The sequence below is a fragment of the Gnatocerus cornutus genome, chromosome 3 (genome assembly GCF_029298725.1).
Source record: "Gnatocerus cornutus isolate USDA-ARS CGAHR chromosome 3, icGnaCorn1.1, whole genome shotgun sequence".
Lineage (NCBI taxonomy): Eukaryota > Metazoa > Arthropoda > Insecta > Coleoptera > Tenebrionidae > Gnatocerus > Gnatocerus cornutus.
In genome coordinates, this window is record NC_142235.1 from 7,288,220 (window position 1) to 7,309,309 (window position 21,090).

The following is a 21,090-nucleotide window of genomic DNA, read 5'->3' on the forward strand; positions in this document are numbered from 1 at the left end:
GCGAGAAATCGTTGTTTTGCATCGAAATATGCAGTTTTCTCTAAGAATTTTGATGATTTCGTGCAGAATTCTGCTGTTTTCTTGCAATTCAGCCGTTGAATCTTGGTAAAAAGTCATGATTTTGTAGATTTCGTGCTCTTCTTTGCGAATTCAAGCCAGAAAACAACGAAAATCGGCGAGAAATCGTCGTTTTGCATCGAAATATGCGGTTTTCTGTAAGAATTTTGATGATTTCGTGCAGAATTCTGCTGTTTTCTTGCAATTCAGCCGTTGAATCTTGGTAAAAAGTCATGATTTTGTAGATTTCGTGCTCTTCTTTGCGAATTCAAGCCAGAAAATAACGAAAATCGGCGAGAAAACGTCGTTTTGCATCGAAATATGCGGTTTTCTGTAAGAATTTTGATGATTTCGTGCAGAATTCTGCTGTTTTCTTGCAATTCAGCCGTTGAATCTTGGTAAAAAGTCATGATTTTGTAGATTTCGTGCTCTTCTTTGCAAATTCAAGCCAGAAAACAACGAAAATCGGCGAGAAATAATCATTTTGCATCGAAAAATGTGGTTTTCTCTAAGAATTTTGATGATTTCGTGCAGAATTCTGCTGTTTTTTTGCAATTCAGCCGTTGAATCTTGGTGAAAAGTGATGATTTTGTAGATTCCTTCTCTTCTTTGCGAATTCAAGCCAGAAAACAACGAAAATCGGCGAGAAATCGTCGTTTTGCATCGAAATATGCGGTTTTCTCTAAGAATTTTGACGATTTCGTGCAGAATTCTGCCGTTTTCTTGCAATTCAGCCGTTGAATCTTGGTAAAAAGTCATGATTTTGTAGATTTCGTGCTCTTCTTTGCGAATTCAAGATAGAAAACAACAAAAACCAGCGAGAAATCGTCGTTTTGCATCGAAATATGCGGTTTTCTCTAAGAATTTTGATGATTTCGTGCAAAATTCTGCTGTTTTCTTACAATTCAGCCGTTGAATCTAGGTAAAAAGTCATGATTTTGTAGATTTCGTGCTCTTCTTGGCGAATTCAAGATAGAAAACAACGAAAATCGGCGAGAAATCGTTGTTTTGCATCGAAATATGCAGTTTTCTCTAAGAATTTTGATGATTTCGTGCAGAATTCTGCTGTTTTCTTGCAATTCAGCCGTTGAATCTTGGTAAAAAGTCATGATTTTGTAGATTCCGTGCTCTTCTTTGCAAACTCAAGATAGAAAACAACGAAAATCAGCGAGAAATCGTCGTTTTGCATCGAAATATGCGGTTTTCTCTAAGAATTTTGATGATTTCGTGCAGAATTCTGCTGTTTTCTTGCAATTCAGCCGTTGAATCTTGGTAAAAAGTGATGATTTTGTAGATTTCGTGCTCTTCTTTGCGAAATCAAGCCAGAAAACAACGAAAATCGGCGAGAAATCGTCGTTTTGCATCGAAATATGCGGTTTTCTCTAAGAATTTTGATGATTTCGTGCAGAATTCTGCTGTTTTCTTGCAATTCAGCTCTTGAATCTTGGTAAAAAGTCATGATTTTGTAGATTTCGTGCTCTTCTTTGCGAATTCAAGATAGAAAACAACAAAAACCAGCGAGAAATCGTCGTTTTGCATCGAAATATGCGGTTTTCTCTAAGAATTTTGATGATTTCGTGCAAAATTCTGCTGTTTTCTTACAATTCAGCGGTTGAATCTAGGTAAAAAGTCATGATTTTGTAGATTTCGTGCTCTTCTTGGCGAATTCAAGATAGAAAACAACGAAAATCGGCGAGAAATCGTTGTTTTGCATCGAAATATGCAGTTTTCTCTAAGAATTTTGATGATTTCGTGCAGAATTCTGCTGTTTTCTTGCAATTCAGCCGTTGAATCTTGGTAAAAAGTGATGATTTTGTAGATTTCGTGCTCTTCTTTGCGAATTCAAGCCAGAAAACCAGAAAATCGGCGAGAAATCGTCGTTTTGCATCGAAATATGCGGTTTTCTCTAAGAATTTTGATGATTTCGTGCAGAATTCTGCTGTTTTCTTGCAATTCAGCCGTTGAATCTAGGTAAAAAGTCATGATTTTGTAGATTTCGTGCTCTTCTTGGCGAATTCAAGATAGAAAACAACGAAAATCGGCGAGAAATCGTTGTTTTGCATCGAAATATGCAGTTTTCTCTAAGAATTTTGATGATTTCGTGCAGAATTCTGCTGTTTTCTTGCAATTCAGCCGTTGAATCTTGGTAAAAAGTCATGATTTTGTAGATTTCGTGCTCTTCTTTGCGAATTCAAGCCAGAAAACAACGAAAATCGGCGAGAAATCGTCGTTTTGCATCGAAATATGCGGTTTTCTGTAAGAATTTTGATGATTTCGTGCAGAATTCTGCTGTTTTCTTGCAATTCAGCCGTTGAATCTTGGTAAAAAGTCATGATTTTGTAGATTTCGTGCTCTTCTTTGCGAATTCAAGCCAGAAAATAACGAAAATCGGCGAGAAAACGTCGTTTTGCATCGAAATATGCGGTTTTCTGTAAGAATTTTGATGATTTCGTGCAGAATTCTGCTGTTTTCTTGCAATTCAGCCGTTGAATCTTGGTAAAAGTCATGATTTTGTAGATTTCGTGCTCTTCTTTGCAAATTCAAGCCAGAAAACAACGAAAATCGGCGAGAAATAATCATTTTGCATCGAAAAATGCGGTTTTCTCTAAGAATTTTGATGATTTCGTGCAGAATTCTGCTGTTTTTTTGCAATTCAGCCGTTGAATCTTGGTAAAAAGTGATGATTTTGTAGATTCCTTCTCTTCTTTGCGAATTCAAGCCAGAAAACAACGAAAATCGGCGAGAAATCGTCGTTTTGCATCGAAATATGCGGTTTTCTCTAAGAATTTTGACGATTTCGTGCAGAATTCTGCCGTTTTCTTGCAATTCAGCCGTTGAATCTTGGTAAAAAGTCATGATTTTGTAGATTTCGTGCTCTTCTTTGCGAATTCAAGATAGAAAACAACAAAAACCAGCGAGAAATCGTCGTTTTGCATCGAAATATGCGGTTTTCTCTAAGAATTTTGATGATTTCGTGCAAAATTCTGCTGTTTTCTTACAATTCAGCCGTTGAATCAAGGTAAAAAGTCATGATTTTGTAGATTTCGTGCTCTTCTTGGCGAATTCAAGATAGAAAACAACGAAAATCGGCGAGAAATCGTTGTTTTGCATCGAAATATGCAGTTTTCTCTAAGAATTTTGATGATTTCGTGCAGAATTCTGCTGTTTTCTTGCAATTCAGCTGTTGAATCTTGGTAAAAAGTCATGATTTTGTAGATTCCGTGCTCTTCTTTGCAAATTCAAGATAGAAAACAACGAAAATCAGCGAGAAATCGTCGTTTTGCATCGAAATATGCGGTTTTCTCTAAGAATTTTGATGATTTCGTGCAGAATTCTGCTGTTTTCTTGCAATTCAGCCGTTGAATCTTGGTAAAAAGTGATGATTTTGTAGATTTCGTGCTCTTCTTTGCGAATTCAAGCCAGAAAACAACGAAAATCGGCGAGAAATCGTCGTTTTGCATCGAAATATGCGGTTTTCTCTAAGAATTTTGATGATTTCGTGCAGAATTCTGCTGTTTTCTTGCAATTCAGCTGTTGAATCTTGGTAAAAAGTCATGATTTTGTAGATTTCGTGCTCTTCTTTGCGAATTCAAGCCAGAAAACCACGAAAATCGGCGAGAAATCGTCGTTTTGCATCGAAATATGCGGTTTTCTCTAAGAATTTTGATGATTTCGTGCAGAATTCTGCTGTTTTCTTGCAATTCAGCCGTTGAATCTTGGTAAAAAGTGATGATTTTGTAGATTTCGTGCTCTTCTTTGCGAATTCAAGCCAGAAAACAACGAAAATCGGCGAGAAATCGTCGTTTTGCATCGAAATATGCGGTTTTCTGTAAGAATTTTGATGATTTGGTGCAGAATTCTGCTGTTTTCTTGCAATTCAGCCGTTGAATCTTGGTAAAAAGTCATGATTTTGTAGATTTCGTGCTCTTCTTTGCGAATTCAAGCCAGAAAACAACGAAAATCGGCGAGAAATCGTCGTTTTGCATCGAAATATGCGGTTTTCTGTAAAAATTTTGATGATTTCGTGCAGAATTCTGCTGTTTTCTTGCAATTCAGCCGTTGAATCTTGGTAAAAAGTCATGATTTTGTAGATTCCGTGCTCTTCTTTGCGAATTCAAGATAGAAAACAACGAAAATCAGCGAGAAATCGTCGTTTTGCATCGAAATATGCGGTTTTCTCTAAGAATTTTGATGATTTCGTGCAGAATTCTGCTGTTTTCTTGCAACTCAGCCGTTGAATCTTGGTAAAAAGTGATGATTTTGTAGATTTCGTGCTCTTCTTTGCGAATTCAAGCCAGAAAACAACGAAAATCGGCGAGAAATCGTCGTTTTGCATCGAAATATGCGGTTTTCTCTAAGATTTTTAATGATTTCGTGCAGAATTCTGCTGTTTTCTTGCAATTCAGCCGTTGAATCTTGGTAAAAAGTCATGATTTTGTATATTTCGTGCTCTTCTTTGCGAATTCAAGCCAGAAAACCACGAAAATCGGCGAGAAATCGTCGTTTTCTCTAAGAATTTTGATGATTTCGTGCAGAATTCTGCTGTTTTCTTGCAATTCAGCCGTTGAATCTTGGTAAAAAGTCATGATTTTGTAGATTCCGTGCTCTTCTTTGCGAATTCAAGATAGAAAACAACGAAAATCAGCGAGAAATCGTCGTTTTGCATCGAAATATGCGGTTTTCTCTAAGAATTTTGATGATTTCGTGCAGAATTCTGCTGTTTTCTTGCAATTCAGCCGTTGAATCTTGGTAAAAAGTGATGATTTTGTAGATTTCGTGCTCTTCTTTGCGAATTCAAGCCAGAAAACCACGAAAATCGGCGAGAAATCGTCGTTTTACATCGAAATATGCGGTTTTCTCTAAGAATTTTGATGATTTCGTGCAGAATTCTGCTGTTTTCTTGCAATTCAGCCGTTGAATCTTGGTATAAAGTGATGATTTTGTAGATTTCGTGCTCTTCTTTGCGAATTCAAGCCAGAAAACAACGAAAATCGGCGAGAAATCGTCGTTTTGCATCGAAATATGCGGTTTTCTCTAAGAATTTTGATGATTTCGTGCAGAATTCTGCTGTTTTCTTGCAATTCAGCCGTTGATTCTTGGTAAAAAGTCATGATTTTGTAGATTTCGTGCTCTTCTTTGCCAATTCATGATAGAAAACAACGAAAATCGGCGAGAAATCATCGTTTTGCATCGATATATGCGGTTTTCTGTAAGAATTTTGATGATTTCGTGCAGAATTCTGCTGTTTTCTTGCAATTCAGCCGTTGAATCTTGGTAAAAAGTCATGATTTTGTAGATTTCGTGCTCTTCTTTGCGAATTCAAGCCAGAAAACAACGAAAATCGGCGAGAAATCGTCGTTTTGCATCGAAATATGCGGTTTTCTGTAAGAATTTTGAAGATTTCGTGCAGAATTCTGCTGTTTTCTTGCAATTCAGCCGTTGAATCTTGGTAAAAAGTCATGATTTTGTAGATTTCGTGCTCTTCTTTGCGAATTCAAGACAGAAAACAACGAAAATCGGCGAGAAATCGTTGTTTTGCATCGAAATATGCAGTTTTCTCTAAGAATTTTGATGATTTCGTGCAGAATTCTGCTGTTTTCTTGCAATTCAGCCGTTGAATCTAGGTAAAAAGTCATGATTTTGTAGATTTCGTGCTCTTCTTGGCGAATTCAAGATAGAAAACAACGAAAATCGGCGAGAAATCGTTGTTTTGCATCGAAATATGCAGTTTTCTCTAAGAATTTTGATGATTTCGTGCAGAATTCTGCTGTTTTCTTGCAATTCAGCCGTTGAATCTTGGTAAAAAGTCATGATTTTGTAGATTTCGTGCTCATCTTTGCGAATTCAAGATAGAAAACAACGAAAATCAGCGAGAAATCGTCGTTTTGCATCGAAATATGCGGTTTTCTCTAAGAATTTTGATGATTTCGTGCAGAATTCTGCTGTTTTCTTGCAATTCAGCCATAGAATCTTGGTAAAAAGTGTTGATTTTGTAGATTTCGTGCTCTTCTTTGCGAATTCAAGCCAGAAAACACGAAAATCGGCGAGAAATCGTTGTTTTGCATCGAAATATGCTGTTTTCTGTAAGAATTTTGATGATTTCGTGCAGAATTCTGCTGTTTTCTTGCAATTCAGCCGTTGGATCTTGGTAAAAAGTCATGATTTTGTAGATTTCGTGCTCTTCTTTGCGAATTCAAGCCAGAAAACAACGAAAATCGGCGAGAATTCGTCGTTTTGCATCGAAATATGCGGTTTTCTGTAAGAATTTTGATGATTTCGTGCAGAATTCTGCTGTTTTCTTGCAATTCAGCCGTTGAATCTTGGTAAAAAGTCATGATTTTGTAGATTTCGTGCTCTTCTTTGCGAATTCAAGCCAGAAAACATCGAAAATCGGCGAGAAATCGTCGTTTTGCATCGAAATATGCGGTTTTCTCTAAGATTTTTGATGATTTCGTGCAGAATTCTGCTGTTTTCTTGCAATTCAGCCGTTGAATCTTGGTAAAAAGTCATGATTTTGTATATTTCGTGCTCTTCTTTGCGAATTCAAGCCAGAAAACCACGAAAATCGGCGAGAAATCGTCGTTTTCTCTAAGAATTTTGATGATTTCGTGCAGAATTCTGCTGTTTTCTTGCAATTCAGCCGTTGAATCTTGGTAAAAAGTCATGATTTTGTAGATTTCGTGCTCTTCTTTGCGAATTCAAGCCAGAAAACAACGAAAATCGGCGAGAAATCGTCGTTTTGCATCGAAATATGCGGTTTTCTCTAAGAATTTTGACGATTTCGTGCAGAATTCTGCTGTTTTCTTGCAATTCAGCCGTTGAATCTTGGTAAAAAGTCATGATTTTGTAGATTTCGTGCTCTTCTTTGCGAATTCAAGATGGAAAACAACGAAAATCAGCGAGAAATCGTCGTTTTGCATCGAAATATGCGGTTTTCTCTAAGAATTTTTATGATTTCGTGCAGAATTCTGCTGTTTTCTTGCAATTCAGCAGTTGAATCATGGTAAAAAGTCATGATTTTGTAGATTTCGTGCTCTTCTTTGCGAATTCAAGATAGAAAACAACGAAAATCGGCGAGAAATCGTTGTTTTGCATCGAAATATGCAGTTTTCTCTAAGAATTTTGATGATTTCGTGCAGAATTCTGCTGTTTTCTTGCAATTCAGCCGTTGAATCTAGGTAAAAAGTCATGGTTTTGTAGATTTCGTGCTCTTCTTGGCGAATTCAAGATAGAAAACAACGAAAATCGGCGAGAAATCGTTGTTTTGCATCGAAATATGCAGTTTTCTCTAAGAATTTTGATGATTTCGTGCAGAATTCTGCTGTTTTCTTGCAATTCAGCCGTTGAATCTTGGTAAAAAGTCAAGATTTTGTAGATTTCGTGCTCTTCTTTGCGAATTCAAGACAGAAAACAACGAAAATCGGCGAGAAATCGTTGTTTTGCATCGAAATATGCAGTTTTCTCTAAGAATTTTGATGATTTCGTGCAGAATTCTGCTGTTTTCTTGCAATTCAGCCGTTGAATCTAGGTAAAAAGTCATGATTTTGTAGATTTCGTGCTCTTCTTGGCGAATTCAAGATAGAAAACAACGAAAATCGGCGAGAAATCGTTGTTTTGCATCGAAATATGCAGTTTTCTCTAAGAATTTTGATGATTTCGTGCAGAATTCTGCTGTTTTCTTGCAATTCAGCCGTTGAATCTTGGTAAAAAGTCATGATTTTGTAGATTTCGTGCTCATCTTTGCGAATTCAAGATAGAAAACAACGAAAATCAGCGAGAAATCGTCGTTTTGCATCGAAATATGCGGTTTTCTCTAAGAATTTTGATGATTTCGTGCAGAATTCTGCTGTTTTCTTGCAATTCAGCCGTTGAATCTAGGTAAAAAGTCATGATTTTGTAGATTTCGTGCTCTTCTTGGCGAATTCAAGATAGAAAACAACGAAAATCGGCGAGAAATCGTTGTTTTGCATCGAAATATGCAGTTTTCTCTAAGAATTTTGATGATTTCGTGCAGAATTCTGCTGTTTTCTTGCAATTCAGCCGTTGAATCTTGGTAAAAAGTCATGATTTTGTAGATTTCGTGCTCATCTTTGCGAATTCAAGATAGAAAACAACGAAAATCAGCGAGAAATCGTCGTTTTGCATCGAAATATGCGGTTTTCTCTAAGAATTTTGATGATTTCGTGCAGAATTCTGCTGTTTTCTTGCAATTCAGCTGTTGAATCTTGGTAAAAAGTCATGATTTTGTAGATTTCGTGCTCTTCTTTGCAAATTCATGCCAGAAAACAACGAAAATCGGCGAGAAATCGTCGTTTTGCATCGAAATATGCGGTTTTCTCTAAGAATTTTGATGATTTCGTGCAGAATTCTGCTGTTTTCTTGCAATTCAGCCGTTGAATCTTGGTAAAAAGTCATGATTTTGTAGATTTCGTGCTCATCTTTGCGAATTCAAGATAGAAAACAACGAAAATCAGCGAGAAATCGTCGTTTTGCATCGAAATATGCGGTTTTCTCTAAGAATTTTGATGATTTCGTGCAGAATTCTGCTGTTTTCTTGCAATTCAGCTGTTGAATCTTGGTAAAAAGTCATGATTTTGTAGATTTCGTGCTTTTCTTTGCAATTTCATGCCAGAAAACAACGAAAATCGGCGAGAAATCGTCGTTTTGCATCGAAATATGCGGTTTTCTGTAAGAATTTTGATGATTTCGTGCAGAATTCTGCTGTTTTCTTGCAATTCAGCCGTTGAATCTAGGTAAAAAGTCATGATTTTGTAGATTTCGTGCTCTTCTTTGCGAATTCAAGCCAGAAAACAAAGAAAATCGGCGAGAAATCGTCGTTTTGCATCGAAATATGCGGTTTTATGTAAGAATTTTGATGAATTCGTGCAGAATTCTGCTGTTTTCTTGCAATTCAGCCATAGAATCTTGGTAAAAAGTGATAATTTTGTAGATTTCGTGCTCTTCTTTGCGAACTCAAGCCAGAAAACACGAAAATCGGCGAGAAATCGTTGTTTTGCATCGAAATATGCTGTTTTCTGTAAGAATTTTGATGATTTCGTGCAGAATTCTGCTGTTTTCTTGCAATTCAGCCGTTGAATCTTGGTAAAAAGTCATGATTTTGTAGATTTCGTGCTCTTCTTTGCGAATTCAAGCCAGAAAACAACGAAAATCGGCGAGAAATCGTCGTTTTGCATCGAAAAATGCGGTTTTCTGTAAGAATTTTGATGATTTCGTGCAGAATTCTGCTGTTTTCTTGCAATTCAGCCGTTGAATCTTGGTAAAAAGTCATGATTTTGTAGATTTCGTGCTCTTCTTTGCGAATTCAAGCCAGAAAACAACGAAAATCGGCGAGAAATCGTCGTTTTGCATCGAAATATGCGGTTTTATGTAAGAATTTTGATGATTTCGTGCAGAATTCTGCTGTTTTCTTGCAATTCAGCCATAGAATCTTGGTAAAAAGTGATGATTTTGTAGATTTCGTGCTCTTCTTTGCGAATTCAAGCCAGAAAACAACGAAAATCGGCGAGAAATCGTCGTTTTGCATCGAAATATGCGGTTTTCTTTAAGAATTTTGACGATTTCGTGCAGAATTCTGCTGTTTTCTTGCAATTCAGCCGTTGAATCTTGGTAAAAAGTCATGATTTTGTAGATTTCGTGCTCTTCTTTGCGAATTCAAGATAGAAAACAACGAAAATCGGCGAGAAATCATCGTTTTGCATCGAAATATGCGGTTTTCTGTAAGAATTTTGATGATTTCGTGCAGAATTCTGCTGTTTTCTTGCAATTCAGCCGTTGGATCTTGGTAAAAAGTCATGATTTTGTAGATTTCGTGCTCTTCTTTGCGAATTCAAGCCAGAAAACAACGAAAATCAGCGAGAAATCGTCGTTTTGCATCAAAATATGCGGTTTTCTGTAAGAATTTTGATGATTTCGTGCAGAATTCTGCTGTTTTCTTGCAATTCAGCCGTTGAATCTTGGTAAAAAGTCATGATTTTGTAGATTCCGTGCTCTTCTTTGCGAATTCAAGATAGAAAACAACGAAAATCAGCGAGAAATCGTCGTTTTGCATCGAAATATGCGGTTTTCTCTAAGAATTTTGATGATTTCGTGCAGAATTCTGCTGTTTTCTTGCAATTCAGCCGTTGAATCTTGGTAAAAAGTGATGATTTTGTAGATTTCGTGCTCTTCTTTGCGAATTCAAGCCAGAAAACAACGAAAATCGGCGAGAAATCGTCGTTTTGCATCGAAATATGCGGTTTTCTCTAAGATTTTTGATGATCTCGTGCAGAATTCTGCTGTTTTCTTGCAATTCAGCCGTTGAATCTTGGTAAAAAGTCATGATTTTGTATATTTCGTGCTCTTCTTTGCGAATTCAAGCCAGAAAACCACGAAAATCGGCGAGAAATCGTCGTTTTCTCTAAGAATTTTGATGATTTCGTGCAGAATTCTGCTGTTTTCTTGCAATTCAGCCGTTGAATCTTGGTAAAAAGTCATGATTTTGTAGATTCCGTGCTCTTCTTTGCGAATTCAAGATAGAAAACAACGAAAATCAGCGAGAAATCGTCGTTTTGCATCGAAATATGCGGTTTTCTCTAAGAATTTTGATGATTTCGTGCAGAATTCTGCTGTTTTCTTGCAATTCAGCCGTTGAATCTTGGTAAAAAGTGATGATTTTGTAGATTTCGTGCTCTTCTTTGCGAATTCAAGCCAGAAAACCACGAAAATCGGCGAGAAATCGTCGTTTTACATCGAAATATGCGGTTTTCTCTAAGAATTTTGATGATTTCGTGCAGAATTCTGCTGTTTTCTTGCATTCAGCCGTTGAATCTTGGTATAAAGTGATGATTTTGTAGATTTCGTGCTCTTCTTTGCGAATACAAGCCAGAAAACAACGAAAATCGGCGAGAAATCGTCGTTTTGCATCGAAATATGCGGTTTTCTCTAAGAAATTTGACGATTTCGTGCAGAATTCTGCTGTTTTCTTGCAATTCAGCCGTTGAATCTTGGTAAAAAGTCATGATTTTGTAGATTTCGTGCTCTTCTTTGCGAATTCAAGATAGAAAACAACGAAAATCAGCGAGAAATCGTCGTTTTGCATCGAAATATGCGGTTTTCTCTAAGAATTTTGATGATTTCGTGCAGAATTCTGCTGTTTTCTTGCAATTCAGCCGTTGAATCTTGGTAAAAAGTCATGATTTTGTAGATTTTGTGCTCTTCTTTGCGAATTCATGCCAGAAAACAACGAAAATCGGCGAGAAATCATCGTTTTGCATCGAAATATGCGGTTTTCTGTAAGAATTTTGATGATTTCGTGCAGAATTCTGCTGTTTTCTTGCAATTCAGCCGTTGAATCTTGGTAAAAAGTCATGATTTTGTAGATTTCGTGCTCTTCTTTGCGAATTCAAGCCAGAAAACAACGAATATCGGCGAGAAAGCGTCGTTTTGCATCGAAATATGCGGTTTTCTGTAAGAATTTTGATGATTTCGTGCAGAATTCTGCTGTTTTCTTGCAATTCAGCCGTTGAATCTAGGTATAAAGTCATGATTTTGTAGATTTCGTGCTCTTCTTGGCGAATTCAAGATAGAAAACAACGAAAATCGGCGAGAAATCGTTGTTTTGCATCGAAATATGCAGTTTTCTCTAAGAATTTTGATGATTTCGTGCAGAATTCTGCTGTTTTCTTGCAATTCAGCCGTTGAATCTTGGTAAAAAGTCATGATTTTGTAGATTTCGTGCTCTTCTTTGCGAATTCAAGACAGAAAACAACGAAAATCGGCGAGAAATCGTTGTTTTGCATCGAAATATGCAGTTTTCTCTAAGAATTTTGATGATTTCGTGCAGAATTCTGCTGTTTTCTTGCAATTCAGCCGTTGAATCTAGGTAAAAAGTCATGATTTTGTAGATTTCGTGCTCTTCTTGGCGAATTCAAGATAGAAAACAACGAAAATCGGCGAGAAATCGTTGTTTTGCATCGAAATATGCAGTTTTCTCTAAGAATTTTGATGATTTCGTGCAGAATTCTGCTGTTTTCTTGCAATTCAGCCGTTGAATCTTGGTAAAAAGTCATGATTTTGTAGATTTCGTGCTCATCTTTGCGAATTCAAGATAGAAAACAACGAAAATCAGCGAGAAATCGTCGTTTTGCATCGAAATATGCGGTTTTCTCTAAGAATTTTGATGATTTCGTGCAGAATTCTGCTGTTTTCTTGCAATTCAGCTTTGAATCTTGGTAAAAACTTATGATTTTGTAGATTTCGTGCTCTTCTTTGCAAATTCATGCCAGAAGACAACGAAAATCGGCGAGAAATCGTCGTTTTGCATCGAAATATGCGGGTTTCTGTAAGAATTTTGATGATTTCGTGCAGAATTCTGCTGTTTTCTTGCAATTCAGCCGTTGAATCTAGGTAAAAAGTCATGATTTTGTAGATTTCGTGCTCTTCTTTGCGAATTCAAGCCAGAAAACAACGAAAATCGGCGAGAAATCGTCGTTTTGCATCGAAATATGCGGTTTTATGTAAGAATTTTGATGATTTCGTGCAGATTTCTGCTGTTTTCTTGCAATTCAGCCATAGAATCTTGGTAAAAAGTGATGATTTTGTAGATTTCGTGCTCTTCTTTGCGAATTCAAGCCAGAAAACACGAAAATCGGCGAGAAATCGTTGTTTTGCATCGAAATATGCTGTTTTCTGTAAGAATTTTGATGATTTCGTGCAGAATTCTGCTGTTTTCTTGCAATTCAGCCGTTGAATCTTGGTAAAAAGTCATGATTTTGTAGATTTCGTGCTCTTCTTGGCGAATTCACAATAGAAAACAACGAAAATCGGCGAGAAATCGTCGTTTTACATCGAAATATGCGGTTTTCTCTAAGAATTTTGATGATTTCGTGCAGAATTCTGCTGTTTTCTTGCATTCAGCCGTTGAATCTTGGTATAAAGTGATGATTTTGTAGATTTCGTGCTCTTCTTTGCGAATACAAGCCAGAAAACAACGAAAATCGGCGAGAAATCGTCGTTTTGCATCGAAATATGCGGTTTTCTCTAAGAATTTTGACGATTTCGTGCAGAATTCTGCTGTTTTCTTGCAATTCAGCCGTTGAATCTTGGTAAAAAGTCATGATTTTGTAGATTTCGTGCTCTTCTTTGCGAATTCAAGATAGAAAACAACGAAAATCAGCGAGAAATCGTCGTTTTGCATCGAAATATGCGGTTTTCTCTAAGAATTTTGATGATTTCGTGCAGAATTCTGCTGTTTTCTTGCAATTCAGCCGTTGAATCTTGGTAAAAAGTCATGATTTTGTAGATTTTGTGCTCTTCTTTGCGAATTCATGCCAGAAAACAACGAAAATCGGCGAGAAATCATCGTTTTGCATCGAAATATGCGGTTTTCTGTAAGAATTTTGATGATTTCGTGCAGAATTCTGCTGTTTTCTTGCAATTCAGCCGTTGAATCTTGGTAAAAAGTCATGATTTTGTAGATTTCGTGCTCTTCTTTGCGAATTCAAGCCAGAAAACAACGAATATCGGCGAGAAAGCGTCGTTTTGCATCGAAATATGCGGTTTTCTGTAAGAATTTTGATGATTTCGTGCAGAATTCTGCTGTTTTCTTGCAATTCAGCCGTTGAATCTAGGTATAAAGTCATGATTTTGTAGATTTCGTGCTCTTCTTGGCGAATTCAAGATAGAAAACAACGAAAATCGGCGAGAAATCGTTGTTTTGCATCGAAATATGCAGTTTTCTCTAAGAATTTTGATGATTTTGTGCAGAATTCTGCTGTTTTCTTGCAATTCAGCCGTTGAATCTTGGTAAAAAGTCATGATTTTGTAGATTTCGTGCTCTTCTTTGCGAATTCAAGACAGAAAACAACGAAAATCGGCGAGAAATCGTTGTTTTGCATCGAAATATGCAGTTTTCTCTAAGAATTTTGATGATTTCGTGCAGAATTCTGCTGTTTTCTTGCAATTCAGCTGTTGAATCTAGGTAAAAAGTCATGATTTTGTAGATTTCGTGCTCTTCTTGGCGAATTCAAGATAGAAAACAACGAAAATCGGCGAGAAATCGTTGTTTTGCATCGAAATATGCAGTTTTCTCTAAGAATTTTGATGATTTCGTGCAGAATTCTGCTGTTTTCTTGCAATTCAGCCGTTGAATCTTGGTAAAAAGTCATGATTTTGTAGATTTCGTGCTCATCTTTGCGAATTCAAGATAGAAAACAACGAAAATCAGCGAGAAATCGTCGTTTTGCATCGAAATATGCGGTTTTCTCTAAGAATTTTGATGATTTCGTGCAGAATTCTGCTGTTTTCTTGCAATTCAGCTTTGAATCTTGGTAAAAACTCATGATTTTGTAGATTTCGTGCTCTTCTTTGCAAATTCATGCCAGAAGACAACGAAAATCGGCGAGAAATCGTCGTTTTGCATCGAAATATGCGGGTTTCTGTAAGAATTTTGATGATTTCGTGCAGAATTCTGCTGTTTTCTTGCAATTCAGCCGTTGAATCTAGGTAAAAAGTCATGATTTTGTAGATTTCGTGCTCTTCTTTGCGAATTCAAGCCAGAAAACAACGAAAATCGGCGAGAAATCGTCGTTTTGCATCGAAATATGCGGTTTTATGTAAGAATTTTGATGATTTCGTGCAGAATTCTGCTGTTTTCTTGCAATTCAGCCATAGAATCTTGGTAAAAAGTGATGATTTTGTAGATTTCGTGCTCTTCTTTGCGAATTCAAGCCAGAAAACACGAAAATCGGCGAGAAATCGTTGTTTTGCATCGAAATATGCTGTTTTCTGTAAGAATTTTGATGATTTCGTGCAGAATTCTGCTGTTTTCTTGCAATTCAGCCGTTGAATCTAGGTAAAAAGTCATGATTTTGTAGATTTCGTGCTCTTCTTGGCGAATTCACAATAGAAAACAACGAAAATCGGCGAGAAATCGTTGTTTGGCATCGAAATATGCGGTTTTCTGTAAGAATTTTGATGATTTCGTGCAGAATTCTGCTGTTTTCTTGCAATTCAGCCGTTGAATCTAGGTAAAAAGTCATGATTTTGTAGATTTCGTGCTCTTCTTTGCGAATTCAAGCCAGAAAACAACGAAAATCGGCGAGAAATCGTCGTTTTGCAAAAAATGCGGTTTTCTGTAAAAATTTTGATGATTTCGTGCAGATTTCTGCTGTTTTCTTGCAATTCAGCCGTTGAATCTTGGTAAAAAGTCATGATTTTGTAGATTTCGTGCTCTTCTTTGCGAATTCAAGCCAGAAAACAACAAAAATCGGCGAGAAATCGTCGTTTTGCATCGAAATATGCGGTTTTCTGTAAGAATTTTGATGATTTCGTGCAGAATTCTGCTGTTTTCTTGCAATTCAGCCGTTGAATCTTGGTAAAAAGTCATGATTTTGTAGATTCCGTGCTCTTCTTTGCGAATTCAAGATAGAAAACAATGAAAATCAGCGAGAAATCGTCGTTTTGCATCGAAATATGCGGTTTTCTCTAAGAATTTTGATGATTTCGTGCAGAATTCTGCTGTTTTCTTGCAATTCAGCCGTTGAATCTTGGTAAAAAGTGATGACTTTGTAGATTTCGTGCTCTTCTTTGCGAATTCAAGCCAGAAAACAACGAAAATCGGCGAGAAATCGTCGTTTTGCATCAAAATATGCGGTTTTCTCTAAGAATTTTGATGATTTCGTGCAGAATTCTGCTGTTTTCTTGCAATTCAGCCGTTGAATCTTGGTAAAAAGTGATGATCTTGTAGATTTCGTGCTCTTCTTTGCGAATTCAAGCCAGAAAACAACGAAAATCGGCGAGAAATCGTCGTTTTGCATCGAAATATGCGGTTTTCTCTAAGAATTTTGACGATTTCGTGCAGAATTCTGCTGTTTTCTTGCAATTCAGCCGTTGAATCTTGGTAAAAAGTCATGATTTTGTAGATTTAGTGCTCTTCTTTGCAAATTCATGCCAGAAAACCACGAAAATCGGCGAGAAATCGTCGTTTTGCATCGAAATATGCGGTTTTCTGTAAGAATTTTGAGGATTTCGTGCAGAATTCTGCTGTTTTCTTGCAATTCAGCCGTTGAATCTTGGTAAAAAGTCATGATTTTGTAGATTTCGTGCTTTTCTTTGCGAATTCAAGCCAGAAAACAACGAAAATCGGCGAGAAATCGTCGTTTTGCATCGAAATATGAGGTTTTCTCTAAGAATTTTGATGATTTCGTGCAGAATTCTGCTGTTTTCTTGCAATTCAGCCGTTGAATCTTGGTAAAAAGTCATGATTTTGTAGATTTCGTGCTCTTCTTTGCGAATTCAAGCCAGAAAACCACGAAAATCGGCGAGAAATCGTCGTTTTGCATCGAAATATGCGGTTTTCTCTAAGAATTTTGATGATTTCGTGCAGAATTCTGCTGTTTTCTTGCAATTCAGCCGTTGAATCTAGGTAAAAAGTCAAGATTTTGTAGATTTCGTGCTCTTCTTGGCGAATTCAAGATAGAAAACAACGAAAATCGGCGAGAAATCGTTGTTTTGCATCGAAATATGCAGTTTTCTCTAAGAATTTTGATGACTTCGTGCAGAATTCTGCTGTTTTCTTGCAATTCAGCCGTTGAATCTTGGTAAAAAGTCATGATTTTGTAGATTTCGTGCTCTTCTTTGCGAATTCAAGATAGAAAACAACGAAAATCGGCGAGAAATCGTCGTTTTGCATCGAAATATGCGGTTTTCTGTAAGAATTTTAATGATTTCGTGCAGAATTCTGCTGTTTTCTTGCAATTCAGCCGTTGAATCTTGGTAAAAAGTCATGATTTTGTAGATTTCGTGCTCTTCTTTGCGAATTCAAGCCAGAAAACAACGAAAATCGGCGAGAAATCGTCGTTTTGCATCGAAATATGCGGTTTTCTGTAAGAATTTTGATGATTTCGTGCAGAATTCTGCTGTTTTCTTGCAATTCAGCCGTTGAATCTTGGTAAAAAGTCATGATTTTGTAGATTTCGTGCTCTTCTTTGCGAATTCATGCCAGAAAACAACGAAAATCGGCGAGAAATCGTCGTTTTGCATCGAAATATGCGGTTTTCTCTAAGAATTTTGATGATTTCGTGCAGAATTCTGCTGTTTTCTTGCAATTCAGCCGTTGAATCTTGGTAAAAAATGATGATTTTGTAGATTTCGTGCTCTTCTTTGCGAATTCAAGCCAGAAAACCACGAAAATCGGCGAGAAATCGTCGTTTTACATCGAAATATGCGGTTTTCTCTAAGAATTTTGATGATTTCGTGCAGAATTCTGCTGTTTTCTTGCAATTCAGCCGTTGAATCTTGGTATAAAGTGATGATTTTGTAGATTTCGTGCTCTTCTTTGCGAATTCAAGCCAGAAAACAACGAAAATCGGCGAGAAATCGTCGTTTTGCATCGAAATATGCGGTTTTCTCTAAGAATTTTGACGATTTCGTGCAGAATTCTGCTGTTTTCTTGCAATTCAGCCGTTGAATCTTGGTAAAAAGTCATGATTTTGAAGATTTCGTGCTCTTCCTTGCGAATTCAAGCCAGAAAACAACGAAAATCGGCGAGAAATCGTCGTTTTGCATCGAAATATGCGGTTTTCTGTAAGAATTTTGATGATTTCGTGCAGAATTCTGCTGTTTTCTTGCAATTCAGCCGTTGAATCTAGGTAAAAAGTCATGATTTTGTAGATTTCGTGCTCTTCTTGGCGAATTCAAGATAGAAAACAACGAAAATCGGCGAGAAATCGTTGTTTTGCATCGAAATATGCAGTTTTCTCTAAGAATTTTGATGATTTCGTGCAGAATTCTGCTGTTTTCTTGCAATTCAGCCGTTGAATCTTGGTAAAAAGTCATGATTTTGTAGATTTCGTGCTCTTCTTTGCGAATTCAAGACAGAAAACAACGAAAATCGGCGAGAAATCGTTGTTTTGCATCGAAATATGCAGTTTTCTCTAAGAATTTTGATGATTTCGTGCAGAATTCTGCTGTTTTCTTGCAATTCAGCCGTTGAATCTAGGTAAAAAGTCATGATTTTGTAGATTTCGTGCTCTTCTTGGCGAATTCAAGATAGAAAACAACGAAAATCGGCGAGAAATCGTTGTTTTGCATCGAAATATGCAGTTTTCTCTAAGAATTTTGATGATTTCGTGCAGAATCCTGCTGTTTTCTTGCAATTCAGCCGTTGAATCTTGGTAAAAAGTCATGATTTTGTAGATTTCGTGCTCATCTTTGCGAATTCAAGATAGAAAACAACGAAAATCAGCGAGAAATCGTCGTTTTGCATCGAAATATGCGGTTTTCTCTAAGAATTTTGAAGATTTCGTGCAGAATTCTGCTGTTTTCTTGCAATTCAGCCGTTGAATCTTGGTAAAAAGTGATGATTTTGTAGATTTCGTGCTCTTCTTTGCGAATTCAAGCCAGAAAACAACGAAAATTGGCGAGAAATCGTCGTTTTGCATCGAAATATGCGGTTTTCTCTAAGAATTTTGATGATTTCGTGCAGAATTCTGCTGTTTTCTTGCAATTCAGCCGTTGAATCTTGGTAAAAAGTCATGATTTTGTAGATTTCGTGCTCTTCTTTGCGAATTCAAGCCAGAAAACAACGAAAATCGGCGAGAAATCGTCGTTTTGCATCGAAATATGCGGTTTTCTGTTAGAATTTTGATGATTTCGTGCAGAATTCTGCTGTTTTCTTGCAATTCAGCCGTTGAATCTTGGTAAAAAGTCATGATTTTGTAGATTCCGTGCTCTTCTTTGCGAATTCAAGATAGAAAACAACGAAAATCAGCGAGAAATCGTCGTTTTGCATCGAAATATGCGGTTTTCTCTAAGATTTTTGATGATTTCGTGCAGAATTCTGCTGTTTTCTTGCAATTCAGCCGTTGAATCTTGGTAAAAAGTCATGATTTTGTAGATTTCGTGCTCTTCTTTGCGAATTCAAGCCAGAAAACCACGAAAATCGGCGAGAAATCGTCGTTTTCTCTAAGAATTTTGATGATTTCGTGCAGAATTCTGCTGTTTTCTTGCAATTCAGCCGTTGAATCTTGGTAAAAAGTGATGATTTTGTAGATTTCGTGCTCTTCTTTGCGAATTCAAGCCAGAAAACAACGAAAATCGGCGAGAAATCGTCGTTTTGCATCGAAATATGCGGTTTTCTCTAAGAATTTTGACGATTTCGTGCAGAATTCTGCTGTTTTCTTGCAATTCAGCCGTTGAATCTTGGTAAAAAGTCATGATTTTGTAGATTTCGTGCTCTTCTTTGCGAATTCAAGATAGAAAACAACGAAAATCAGCGAGAAATCGTCGTTTTGCATCGAAATATGCGGTTTTCTCTAAGAATTTTGATTATTTCGTGCAGAATTCTGCTGTTTTCTTGCAATTCAGCTGTTGAATCTTGGTAAAAAGTCATGATTTTGTAGATTTCGTGCTCTTCTTTGCGAATTCATGCCAGAAAACAACGAAAATCGGCGAGAAATCATCGTTTTGCATCGAAATATGCGGTTTTCTGTAAGAATTTTGATGATTTCGTGCAGAATTCTACTGTTTTCTTGCAATTCAGCCGTTGAATCTTGGTAAAAAGTCATGATTTTGTAGATTTCGTGCTCTTCTTTGCGAATTCAAGCCAGAAAACAACGAAAATCGGCGAGAAATCGTCGTTTTGCATCGAAATATGCGGTTTTCTGTAAGAATTTTGATGATTTCGTGCAGAATTCTGCTGTTTTCTTGCAATTCTGCCGTTGAATCTAGGTAAAAAGTCATGATTTTGTAGATTTCGTGCTCTTCTTGGCGAATTCAAGATAGAAAACAACGAAAATCGGCGAGAAATCGTTGTTTTGCATCGAAATATGCAGTTTTCTCTAAGAATTTTGATGATTTTGTGCAGAATTTTGCTGTTTTCTTGCAATTCAGCCGTTGAATCTTGGTAAAAAGTCATGATTTTGTAGATTTCGTGCTCTTCTTTGCGAATTCAAGCCAGAAAACAACGAAAATCGGCGAGAAATCGTCGTTTTGCATCGAAATATGCGGTTTTCTCTAAGAATTTGGATGATTTCGTGCAGAATTCTGCTGTTTTCTTGCAATTCAGCCGTTGAATCTTGGTAAAAAGTCATGATTTTGTAGATTTCGTGCTCTTCTTTGCGAATTCAAGCCAGAAAACCACGAAAATCGGCGAGAAATCGTCGTTTTGCATCGAAATATGCGGTTTTCTCTAAGAATTTTGATGATTTCGTGCAGAATTCTGCTGTTTTCTTGCAATTCAGCCGTTGAATCTTGGTAAAAAGTGATGATTTTGTAGATTTCGTGCTCTTCTTTGCGAATTCAAGCCAGAAAACAACGAAAATCGGCGAGAAATCGTCGTTTTGCATCGAAATATGCGATTTTCTGTAAGAATTTTGATGATTTCGTGCAGAATTCTGCTGTTTTCTTGCAATTCAGCCGTTGAATCTAGGTAAAAAGTTATGATTTTGTAGATTTCGTGCTCTTCTTGGCGAATTCAAGATTGAAAACAACGAAAATCGGCGAGAAATCGTTGTTTTGCATCGAAATATGCAGTTTTCTCTAAGAATTTTGATGATTTCGTGCAGAATTCTGCTGTTTTCTTGCAATTCAGCCGTTGAATCTTGGTAAAAAGTCATGATTTTGTAGATTTCGTGCTCTTCTTTGCGAATTCAAGATAGAAAACAACGAAAATCAGCGAGAAATCGTTGTTTTGCATCGAAATATGCAGTTTTCTCTAAGAATTTTGATGATTTCGTGCAGAATTCTGCTGTTTTCTTGCAATTCAGCCGTTGAATCTTGGTAAAAAGTCATGATTTTGTAGATTTCGTGCTCTTCTTTGCGAATTCAAGCCAGAAAACAATGAAAATCGGCGAGAAATCGTTGTTTTGCATCGAAATATGCGGTTTTCTGTAAGAATTTTGATGATTTCCTGCAGAATTCTGCTGTTTTCTTGCAATTCAGCCGTTGAATCTTGGTAAAAAGTCATGATTTTGTAGATTTCGTGCTCTTCTTTGCGAATTCAAGCCAGAAAACAACGAAAATCGGCGAGAAATC